General features: G+C 33.4%; 1 protein-coding gene and 1 long non-coding RNA gene across 4 annotated transcripts in view; one reads left to right on the plus strand and one right to left on the minus strand.

The window, feature by feature from the left end:
* The window catches only part of LOC126740260 (homeobox protein OTX1-like), a 272,215-nt gene that overhangs the window by 18,224 nt on the left and 241,793 nt on the right, over nt 1-12,198 (minus strand). The window lies entirely within an intron of this gene.
* On the plus strand, nt 6,570-9,739 carry LOC126740262 (uncharacterized). The gene is made up of 2 exons (XR_007661854.1): nt 6,570-6,841; nt 9,282-9,739. It is a non-coding gene; the product is annotated as an uncharacterized LOC126740262 (long non-coding RNA).

The raw sequence follows: 12,198 nt of genomic DNA on the forward strand, positions 1-12,198 counted from the left end.
ATGTTAAAGATGGATGGTTTTTTGCTAATATATTCGGAACGCCTAGTTGTAATCTTTAGAAATTTTCAACATTTACTATTGGTTTTATTAAAAACTGATATTGCAACCATTTTTGCCAAAATGTATACAGGGTCGTGTAAAATAAGTGGTCGGTAAAGTTTAAATTGTTAAAACTTTTTTTCTAGCAGCTCCGTGATAATTTTGGTATTAGAATTGAAAAAAACAAACATATTTACATAAAAAAGGTGCTCTTGTCTAATTTCGATAGGAGCTTCCGTTTTCGAAAAAACTAGATGTAAATATTTTGCAAAGAGAACGCGTAAGTTATTTTAGTAACAGTTAATAAAATTAAAAAGCATCTTAAAAATCCGTTGGGGATAAACATGACCTAAGACTATCACAAATACTTTAAATTGGTTTTTTTTTTAATGTAATTGAATAGGTAAAAAAAGGAACAATTAATTTATTACGTAAAAAAGTTTTAACAATTTAAACTTTACTGACCACTTATTTTACACGACCCTGTATACATTTTGGCAAAAATGGTTGCAATATCAGTTTTTAATAAAACCAATAGTAAATGTTGAAAATTTCTAAAGATTACAACTAGGCGTTCCGGATATATTAACAAAAAACCATCTTTGACATGATTCATAAAACACCCTGTAACTTAAAAAACGATGCACTTTTGAACCATACTGTATATGGACTTTTTGTCTTATTTTTAGACAAAGATGCGGCTGGTAAAATATTGCGATGTAATTTCGGGACACCCTGTATATGAATAAGTTTTAAGGCATATTCCAGAGTTACTTGTTAATCTTTAAAAAGTCGATCTAAATTAAAACTCAAAAACGTTATTCCATCTCATTATATTGAGTAGGATAAGTCTAGAACCTGGGTATGGAAATTGGATATCAATATTCTTCAGAAACCATAAATATACGTATATAATTATATACAGTAAGTCTGTAACTTGCAATTGTTCCTTTTTTCGAAAATATGAGAGTCATTTAGTATTTTAAATTACTTTTATTTTTATTAATTTAACAAGTTACACATAAGTGCCAAATTTTAATTTTTTATTCCTTGCTATTGAATTGAATTGATTCAATAGTTTTTCTTTCATTTCATCAATGCTTGGAATGTCACATGTGATAATACCTGACATTATCACCAAAACACACAAGATTGAAATTCTAATGATGATTGGCTACAGAAATAGGACAATAACAGAAAATGAAGTTACTCATTTATTCAAAGAGCACTATCTTGATTTACCACCCATATCAAGCAAAGTATCTAGCAAAATACCGTAAGCAAGATCGACAAAAAACAGTAAACAGTTCAGGGAAAATGGGCTTTTAAGACGAACAAAAAGTCGTTGTCGGAGTGCACTCAGTGAAGAGGTGAAAATTAGTGTTTTTTTCTCTCTCTGTCTCTCGAAGAAAATATCTCTGTCCCCTCTAGGCAGTAGCCTAGGGAACTGGAAATTAGCGAGTCAGTTCAGTTGCAAAAGTTCTTAATGCTATAAAATAACAATCCTCCAGAAACTCATCGAAGATGATCCACATAAAAGACTCTAGTTTTGCAAAAAATAATGTATCTACTACACAGAAATGTTCAACAAATTGCTACGGTCATTATACGTTATGATTACGTATGTATTATGTTTACGATTATATTATGTTTATGATATTAAAAATACTTTACCTTTGCAAATATCTAACAGCGCATGTAATCGACCAGTAAAAACACACCTTAATCCGAAATTGACTACACCTTTCACTCATTATTGTTGCTATTTGACACTTCTTGGCAGTGGTATGTCTTGTCAGTGAAAGTGACAGATTGGATAATTCATTTTAGTTTTTTGTTATACTCCAAAGATAAAAATTGTTTAAATAAATTAACTTTGTTTAAATAATTTAATGAGATAGTTATTGCAAAGAGAACAGGTATGTAAATATAAGAGTATATAAATACACTACCTTCCCATTGTAAATAAACTCTTAGTTATATGTTTGTTTTCCACCAATAATGATATACAAACCACTGTCAAGAAGTGTCAAATAGCATGCAAATAGAATACTTAATTTCAGATTAAGGTGTGTTTTTACTGATAGATTACAGGCGCTGTTAGATATTTGCAAGGATAATAATTAATAAGGTAAAGTATTTTTATGATACGGGCATCATAACGTTTAAAAGTCCTATGGTTGGAACCTTTCGTGTGACACTCAAATTACGAGACAGTTTTACCACTAACCAAACCTATTGATCTTTACTCTCGACCCATTTCTTTCACTAACGACGCATGTTCGGGAGAAGATTAAAAGGTATAGGTAACTTAAAATTACTTAAACCAGTCAATAACAATAGAAAATTAGATGCATATGAAGGTTTAGAAAAATTCAAAAAACATTCTTAACAGGAATAAAGGTCCAATCCCATATAATCAATTACTTAGTTTAGTTAGTGTTTAAGATTTGTTCGGCCATGCTTCATTGCTTTTTCCGGTCTAAATAGTTACATACATCGTTAGTATATAAGGGCATTTGTAAGTAGTTTGACTTTAGCTTTAATCTTCTTCTGAAGATGAAACACTTTACCTTATTAATTATCTCTGCAAATATCTAATAGCTCCTGTAATCTATCAGTAAAGACACACCCATTTTTTTATAAATCGACGTTTATGTTGAATGAGTAGCTAAATCGTCAAAATTGTCGTTATTAGGCAGGCAAAAACCCACACTGGATGGAGGGAAGGCCACACTCAATACCAAGAAAAAGCCAATGTTTGGGCAAAGAGAGAAAATCCTAATGGAGAATTTAGGAACGAAACGAATATTTAAAATTCTTGCAGGAGGATCTAGTTCCGAATTTGGCTATTTTGTTTGCTTCCCTATAGAAACTGACTTCCCGAATAGAAATATTTGGTTTCAGCAGGATGGCTCGCCTTCTCATTTTGAAAAATCTGCCCATTAGTTCCTGAATGACGTACTTCCAGGTAGATGGATGGGCAGAAGAGGACCCTTTCAATAGCCACCCAGGTCTCCGGATTTAGGACCTTTGGATTTTTTTATAGGGTTGCTTGAACAGCAAAGTTTTTAAGACCAAATCAACAAATATTGAGAATTTAACAGAATAAATAAGGCAGAAGTGTAGGCTAATTTCCGACAAGGTAATCAGAAACGTCCAAAGCGTTAGCTTCAGTTCTGTTTAAGATATTGTCGGTTAGTAAATGGACCATATTTCGAACACTTATTAAAGAGAAACTATATTTCTTTTTCGAATAAGATAATGCTTGTTAAATATCCTTTAAAAGACATTAACAAATAGGGTTGTTAGTTGAAGAAATAATCAAAGCATAAAAAATAACTTTTCCGGTTCATTACTAAATATTAATTACTTATATTAAAAATCTTCCTGACATGTCTTGGACCAGATAAAAAAGATCTTAGAATATCTTGGTCCTTTAATTCTTTAAATATGTTCCTGAATTGTTCTAGCATATAACTCTGTTACTTAAAAATAATATTAAGTGTTAAAATGCAAGATAAGATTATACCTTACGACTCAATTAATGAGAAAGGATTTAAATTTCTTAGAATTTAAGTACTTAGCCATTTTGAACTCAAATCCTACCTTTACCACATATAATGTGCGGTATTTGCTTTTGTAATTTTCAGTTTTACAATAAAATAACCAATCGTAAACGTACTTTACGTTCAATCATATTAAATTTACAGTTAATGATATTTAAATTGAACGAACGTTCGGTAAATAAATATTAAATTTGATTGAGATTATTACTTGAGGCCGGTGCCATTGTCGAGAAGACTTTTTGTTGTTTGTGAGGTCCCTGGCCGGGCGTAATCCGGATTTAAGACGAAGAGATGCAGAGGGTCTCGCGGCGGCCTAAGAACACACCCAAAGTAGATTTTTATGTCGCGGCCAATGCGTTGTTAGTGTTTTTTTCTCGAATTGTTTAGTGACGAGCAGTTGTATTTTAAATAACTTAAGGTGGTTATATTTAGTAATATTCTATTCAAAAAATACGGGGGGTATTCAAAAAGTAAGTTTTCTAGTCTGGCGTTTCTCCCAGACGCCATCTAGTGGACTTTTGCTGCACATAATTTCAGTTCTGGACGCGAATTCTGTGTACACTTGGTTTCTTGGCGATATATCATTTTTGGTTTTTTACCGTTTTCTATACGACTCAAACACAACAGGTCGAGTGGTGTCGACTTGTCTAGTCCACAGGACTTTGCAAAGGTTTTTTGGTGATTTGGCACTTTATACAACCTATTTTTCGAATAACGTTTTTAATTAGATTCGAATGTTTGTGTTCTGTGGTTTACAATTTGATATTAATTTGGTTTGCTTTAATAACACTAAAATTTCAAGAATTGTTGATATGAAATAAAGGTATGAGTAAAAAATATACAGTAAATGATCAATTTGTGGTAGCTCAAGATCTAGCAGTGTAAAATTTTGTTTCGGGCACATAATATTGGACAAAATTATTGGAACTTGCCTATTGCAACTTGCATTTCTCAATAGGTTATTGTGAATTTACGTCAACTTAGTGGGTAAACAATTATATTTAAAAAAAAATTATACCCTTTTTATCCGACTGATAATATTTTTAAAAAGACTTTCAGATTAAGCAAAGAATTAGCCCAGAATGTTTATAATGCAATTGCGGAAGATATAGATCTCACCAACAACAAGGTGGCAGTTCCTTCAGTTTTAAAATTTTTTGCCACTCTCCAGTTTTATTCTACTGAGTATTCAAAATTTTATATATTTATAAATTTATATGCTTCTCTTAACCACTTCTATAATGCAGCATTTAGAGCAATACAAGCAGTTACAACTGCTTTTAAAGAGAGGTTAGGAGCTACATGGGTGAAATTTCCAGCAACCAGGGTAGAAAAAAATTAAAATAATAGTTTATGGAAGCAACTGATTTTGAGGTGTTTTGAGAGCAATAGATTCCACACACTTCCTTCACGATTCCACTACATGAAAAGGAGCATAATTACAGTTGGTAAGTAAATACTTAAAATTTTAAACCGTTTGATATTATTTTAAGCTGTTGGTTTGATTTTATATCATGTCAAAAATAAATTAAAAAGTTGCACAAAAAGTACAAAATATCCGTAAAGAAAGTAGGGATAATATAAAAGTCCCTAAAATTTACCCAAACTATTTTGGAATGAATAGTATGCCTACAGAGATGTTGACAAAACACCACTTTGCCCGAATCGGAATCAAGGGGTGCACGGAATAGCTTTTCAGCTACGTCATGTAGGAATCAACCATAGCATTCCAGAGGTAGAAAGTGACAATACACGAAATCTAGGTCCAGGTTCTACTAATAAGAGAGGAATTGGTATTGGTAGCTAAGAATACTTTTTTCAGCTGTACGAGCTGGACAACCATGGAACACCAGTTCAAAGCGTGGTGTCCGATTGTGAATTACGGTAATTCGTTTTTCAACTGCAAAAGAGAAAACGGCAATCAGATTTACAATGAATTAGTGGCTATTTATAGTAAAGACTGTATGAATGTGTAGATGAGCAGAATAAAGGACGCGCAAAAACGTCATTACGGACGGTGCAATTGCAGCGGTTGGAAAAATTCCTCAGGAGGACAGACGACGGACTATTGATGGTATTATGGAAATGAGGCCTTCTAAATGTCAAACTCACCGAATTGTAATCCATACAATATTATGGGAGAAGCTTAGTATAGTTTGTGCAAGATGGATCTCACGTGTGCTTTCCGATTAACATAAACAACAACCACTTCACGGTAGGCAAAGGGTTTTTTAAATTCGTGGTTCCGCCGTTAAACCAAAAACTGGGCACACCATCTCTTAAGAAAGGTTTATGTAAGCTTGCAAACAGATACCAAATATGTATTAGTAAGGTCAAGGCAACTACGTTGAAAAATAGTTTAAGAGTAAAGGAATATTCATAACTAAAATTATTTTTATAGCCTTAAACAAGTGTTTTATTTTTTTTTCGGCAACTTATTTTTTGAATACCCCTTATACAATACAATACAATGTTTTACGGAAATTTTTACAAATACACCATCCAATTTATAGAGACAACTTAAAAGTTATAATATAATTCATAGTACTAACTATACATATTTTAACAATAATTAATGTGATTCTTATTTTTCAGATTATCTTGATTAGATCATGAATCCATTAGAATGAGACTAAAAAAATGTAGTTTCTTTTGTAAATAAATAAATAAATATGTTATGCTACTATAAGGAGCAGAGGAGAAGTAACTTCTTGTGCTCTTGAAATTATGATTTATTTGAAACTAGAATTTAACATAAGTGGAATGTTTTGAAAGATGGTAGGTAAAGCGAGGTGGATAAGTATTATCAGTTAGAAGATATTTCCCTTTAGTAACTTTTCCCTCGGGTGCATGCAAAACCGTACAACGGATTGAGCAGAAGGCACATTTCTTATATCTTGCATAGCTAGGCATAGGACAAAACTAGGAAGGCAGATGCCGACAAGCTAAGGAATATTTATAGGAGAACGATAGCATATCTAACTGAATTACTAGTGCTTGCATCTTGTAGGTGTGTTGTTGCTACTGTGCCCTTGCTGCAGGGTGGCTGAGGAAACTTAGTAATGCGATAGGTGGGCTAGGCTGCAAAGTGAAACTATAAGATCCTCAGACGTACCAGGGAAGGAAATCATTCACTTAGACTAGAGGGCTTTCCTTCATTAAGCATTGAGTTGTAGATAATAGTCAGCAATGATAACGAAGGTTACCAGTGATTGCGAAAAGAGTGTTTTAGTGTAAGGACTTTGGCCCCTTTAACTTAAAACGCTACTACTATTTTTACCTTCAATAATTAATCAGTAGTTCAAAATTTTATTGTTTTGGACATATCAAAATCTAATATTAACCCTTTAACTGCTCTGGACGAATTTATTCGCTATGCCGTAAACTGCTCTGGACGAGTAAACTCGCATCGCTAATAAAACCGCATGCTGTCGCCGTGGGACGCGGGACTTGCGCAAAGTATCCGAAGGATGGGGATATGATGTAACAGGTCTTGTGGCGTGATAATCTAGTGTAGTGTTCAGCTATTTACCAGGACGTTTGTTTGTTTATTTGGCATTTTCATCGGTTTTTCTAGCTTTTACTTAGTGAGATAATTATGTCTAAAAACTGTTTAACAGATAGGGAGTTAGAAGAGACATTAGCTCGGAGTGATAGTGAATATGACGAGAATGACGAGCCGATGGAGCTTGACATAAGTACAGAAAAAAAGGTTTATTAATTTATATTTTGTAATTATGAGATGTACGCGATCTACTTGATTCTACATTGGTTTTTTATTTTCTAGAATGAAGACGATTGGCCAGACGATGACATCATTATAACGCCCGCTGAAGAAAATAATATTGAGGAGTTTTTTTCGAATAGAACAAACTTAGTGGAGTCAAGTGAAGATTCAGACAGCAGTAGTGATCAACCAGTGCAAGCTGCAGCGTTTCAAAGTCAGAGAAGCTTTTTATGGACAACTAAGTCACATGAAGCACACCCAAAGGTACATGAATTTGACAGCACAAATTATGGATGCAAAATCGAAGGTACGCTCAGCTCTAAAATATTTTGAATTTTTTTTTTCCCAAGAGTTACTGGAACAAATAGCGACCGAAACTAATAAATATTACGACTATTTATTATTGCAAGACCAACCTGAACATTCACGTATCAAGAGGTGGCAGCCAGTGGAATATAAGGAGATGTACTCTTACTTTGCTGTAGCATTACTAATGCCACATGTAAAGAAAAACAAATTAAACTCTTATTGGTCAAATGATGAATTTATCAAAACCCCAATTTTTAGCAAACTTTTACTAATAACGAAATTACATCACTTCACTGATAATAATGGTCCCTTACCTGAAGAAAAAGATTCCTTGCAGAAAGTAAGGTTAGTTGTCGACCATCTAAAAAATAAATTCAAAGAAGCATTTTGTCCATTCAAGAATATATGTATTGACGAAATTTTGTTGCTTTTTAGAGGTTTTTTTTCGACAATATATCTTATCGAAAAGACACCGCAATTTTTTTTATTATGCGACTGTGACACGGGTTAGATACTTCATTTTATTGTCTACACTGATGCCTCGACAAACGTAAAGGAATTTGATGGAGCTGATATTGGAAAATCTGGCAGCATAGTAATGACTTTACTTGAGCCTTACCTAGAAAAGGGTCACACCTTATTCGTGGATAACTGGTACACAAGCCCCAATTTGTTTGAGTCGTTGTATAAAAGCAAGACAACCGCTTGTGGTACTGTGAAGAAAAATAGGAAAAACATGCCAAAATTCACAGAGAAGTTACAAAAGGGTGAGTTTAATTATAGATCTACTGAAAACCTGCTTGCAGTAAGATGGCAAGATAAAAGGGAAGTTAACATGTTGTCAAGTTGCCATAAACCTGACGTCGAGGAGACAGGAAAGACAGACCATCAAACAGGAAGGATCATGAAACCCAGCTGCATTGTTGATTATAATCAACACATGCGTGCGTTCGCAAATCAATAAAATGGCACAAAAAAGTGTTTTTCCACTTTTTGCATGGTTTTGAATGCCTACCAATTATATAAATGCAATGCCGTGCATTATGTGTCAATTGAAGATTTTCATCTAATGCTGATTAAACAAATTATCGCGAAATTTCACATACGAGTTTCCACTCGTACGGTAGGTCGCAGAGTTTTAGATGAAATCTCGGAATTACGTCTAACTTAAAGACACTTTGCAAATTTCATTCCATCCACTGCCCAAAAGAAGTCCACTACAAAACGATGCGTCGTTTGTACAAGAAATTAAATAAGACGCGAATCAAGATATATGTATGTGTCCAACTTGTGATGTAGCACTTTGTATAGTTCCCTGTTTTGAAATCATACAAAAAAAACGCTTTTAGATCATGTAACCCATCCAAAATGTTTTTTATGATACCATATTGAACGTGTATCACATTTATTAAAATAAACTAGCATTTAGAAAACTATTTTGTATTTTTTTTCTGTAAATATTTAAAAAAATCATTTATGAATATGATAAATTGGACCAAACTGCTCTTGACGAATATATTCGCAAGCCACAAAAAAATGGTAATTTTGGGCGACCACTTCAGGCAGTGAAAGGGTTAAAAACATTCATTTATATTCCTGTTTTCGTTAATACTAAACTTTTGTCTAAAATTTTTTAGAAGCAGCTATTAAAATATAAAGATCAAAACAGACTTTAAATTTAACTACCGGAAGAAGGATTTTACGTGCGTAAAAGTGATTCTCCAAGGGTAGTCATGACTACGCAACGTGTATTATCTAAAGGAAAAACGGTCCCGTAGTCATAGCAACAGCCGCCCAACCACCCCGGTAATCGGCTCAGCACACAGCTCCCATCTCAGGGAATCTCCAGCATACTAACACGGTGGCTTCGATGTCGCATCGTACGATTTTACGTTTCCTTTTTATTTTATTTTTTAGAAAAGTATCTAAAGCAAAAGCGGAGAGAAAAAGGGAGAAAATGGCACATCGTACGGAGAAGGTAATGAAAGAGGAACGATAACGTTTGAAAATTCAATTTTGTATATTTCTTGCTGTAAATAATTTAAAGTTTTTATATTTGGATTGTACACAAGTGATTAAACCTTATTACTTTTTATTTTGACTTCAAAATCTGGTTGAAGGATTGCTTTAGTTTTTTTTAACCTTAAATTTACTTTAATTTAATTCATAAAATATGAATTAATTTTCCTGGTTATTTTGTCGGTAATAAAATATAAAAACATGAGATTTTAAATTATTGAATTAAAAATTGTGGCCTTTAAGTAAAAATATTGATATAATGATTGAACGAAGGATAATTTGCAAATTTGGAGTAGAATTTGATAGTCTATTATGAGGAGTAAGTCGGAAATCTGCTTAATTATTGCGAATATTATCCAATAGTAATTCGGCATAACACTTTTTTTTACGGAATATTGGCACAAAAGGCAAACTTCTATAGTATTCGAGTATCACCAGTGCAACGAAGATGTCTATGGATATTTTTCTTAAAGTTCTGCAAGTTGTAGTGATCCAGAAAAATGTCCTTTCGTAGGTAATTTCACAGATATGTACTTTACCTTATAAAAAGAAGTCATGATACAGCGACGTTCTAGGTATCTGCAGATGCACTTGATAAATGGCATCTGCCTATTGAGTAGATTTTACGTGTATAGTTCTAGGTGTAATGACATGAGCTAGTTCAGGAAGAGGATTTACCCTGCGGGTATCGATAAAACAGAGTTAGGTCCGCTATCTTTCTTCTATCTGCCAAACTATCCAAACTGCTAGTTATCTCTAGATCTCCTAGAAAATGTATTGCCTTCTTCTGAATAGAATTAAGCTGATTCTTAAGTGTGTTTGGGTGCAAGTCTCCATACTTTGAAAGTAATACTTAAGGAATGGATAGATTTAGGCCTTAAATTGTTAAAATCTGTTGCGGTGTATACAGCCTTTTTATTTTAAAGAAAGCCCTAAGTTTTTGAGAAGCCTCTTGAGCTATTCCCATAACAGGAAGAGGGTAGGGAATATGATGCATCTCTGAGGGATACCAGCGGTAATTTAAAACCTCTCCGAAGTTTGTTTATCAACGACAATCTGGATGGACCGGCTCTCAAGGAAGTTTCCAAGTCAGGCAACAAAAGTTAGTAGAAAAGCATAAAAACACAGTTTTTTTCAGGAGGTTTGTATGCCAGACTCTATCAAATTTCTCTGAAATATGTAGAGTTATTGTAGGAGATTTCCCATATTTCTTGATAACCTCGGTCTAGGTGTGTGACATTGCAGTAATTATCCCATTTTTTATAGCAAATAAGTCAAAATTCAGTTTTTTTTAAGATAAGTCATTAGGTTTTAAAAAAATATCAGATTTTTTTAATTCTAGACAACTTTTCATTATCTAGATTTAAAAATACAGTCAAGGTATAGTCAAGGTATATTATTAAATTGTAAGATATAAGTATGTAAAACACGATTTTGTTTATAATATTCTAACAAGGGATTTACATAGCTAGTCTTTACACTCGATCACTGCACCTGGAATATGTGATAAAATAACCCCGATAATGCATACAGTGCTTTTCTTTGAAGTCCCCCCCCCCATTTATTTTTTGAACGGGTCAAAAAAAATTTTTGAAACTTGGCATAAGTAAATTGGTCTATAGATACTATTTTTCACTGTAAACTAGGTAGTTGTAAATTCCAAGATGGCGGCTGGGCGACATCTTGAGAAAAAATTTTAAATAGAAAGGGGGGTCGTGTGGTACCTCATTTTAAAGGTCTCAATGACCTGTCTAAAAGTAACAGCCAAAAAAATACACTGTTGCGATTTTATTAACGTTTTTAATAGAATACAATGAAATACTAATTTGCAATTAGCAAATAAACAATTTATCAAAAGAAAAACAATATTTAATTTAAAAGATGCTGGAAATGATTTCCTTGTACCTCTTGACACATAAATAACCTATCTGAAAATTCACGTCGAACATTTTCAAATACATCTGCCTCAATATTTTGACAAATGTTAGTGATTCTTTGTCGTAGCTCAAAAATTGAGGCAGGTTCTGTTTCGTATACATTTTGCTTTAGGTATCCCCACAAAAAAAAGTCTAGCGGCGTTAAATCTGGTGACCGAGCTGGCCATTCAATAGGACCCCGACGACCTATCCAACGACCAAAATAATTATTATTTAAATAATTTCTCACATTCCTGGCAAAATGCGGAGGAGCACCATCTTGTTGAAATGTAATGTCCATGTCAAATTCATGTACATTAGCCTCAACAATTTCTGTTATGAGAGGATCGATAGCATTTTCCAGCATATTTAAATACAATTCACCTGTTAAATTTTCTTCTAAAAACAGCGGCCCTACGATATGATTCCCTAATATTCCTGCCCATACATTGATTTTTTGCGGATACTGAGATCGGGTTTCACGAAAAATGTGTGGATTGGTATCACTCCAATATCGACAATTTTGTCTGTGGACATTACCATTTAAAAAAAAAGTACATTCGTCGCTAAAACAAATGTTGCGCTCGTACGTAGGTTGCCTTTCTACTCTCTCTGCCAT

Source organism: Anthonomus grandis, chromosome 9 (genome assembly GCF_022605725.1).
Source record: "Anthonomus grandis grandis chromosome 9, icAntGran1.3, whole genome shotgun sequence".
Classification (NCBI taxonomy): domain Eukaryota; kingdom Metazoa; phylum Arthropoda; class Insecta; order Coleoptera; family Curculionidae; genus Anthonomus; species Anthonomus grandis.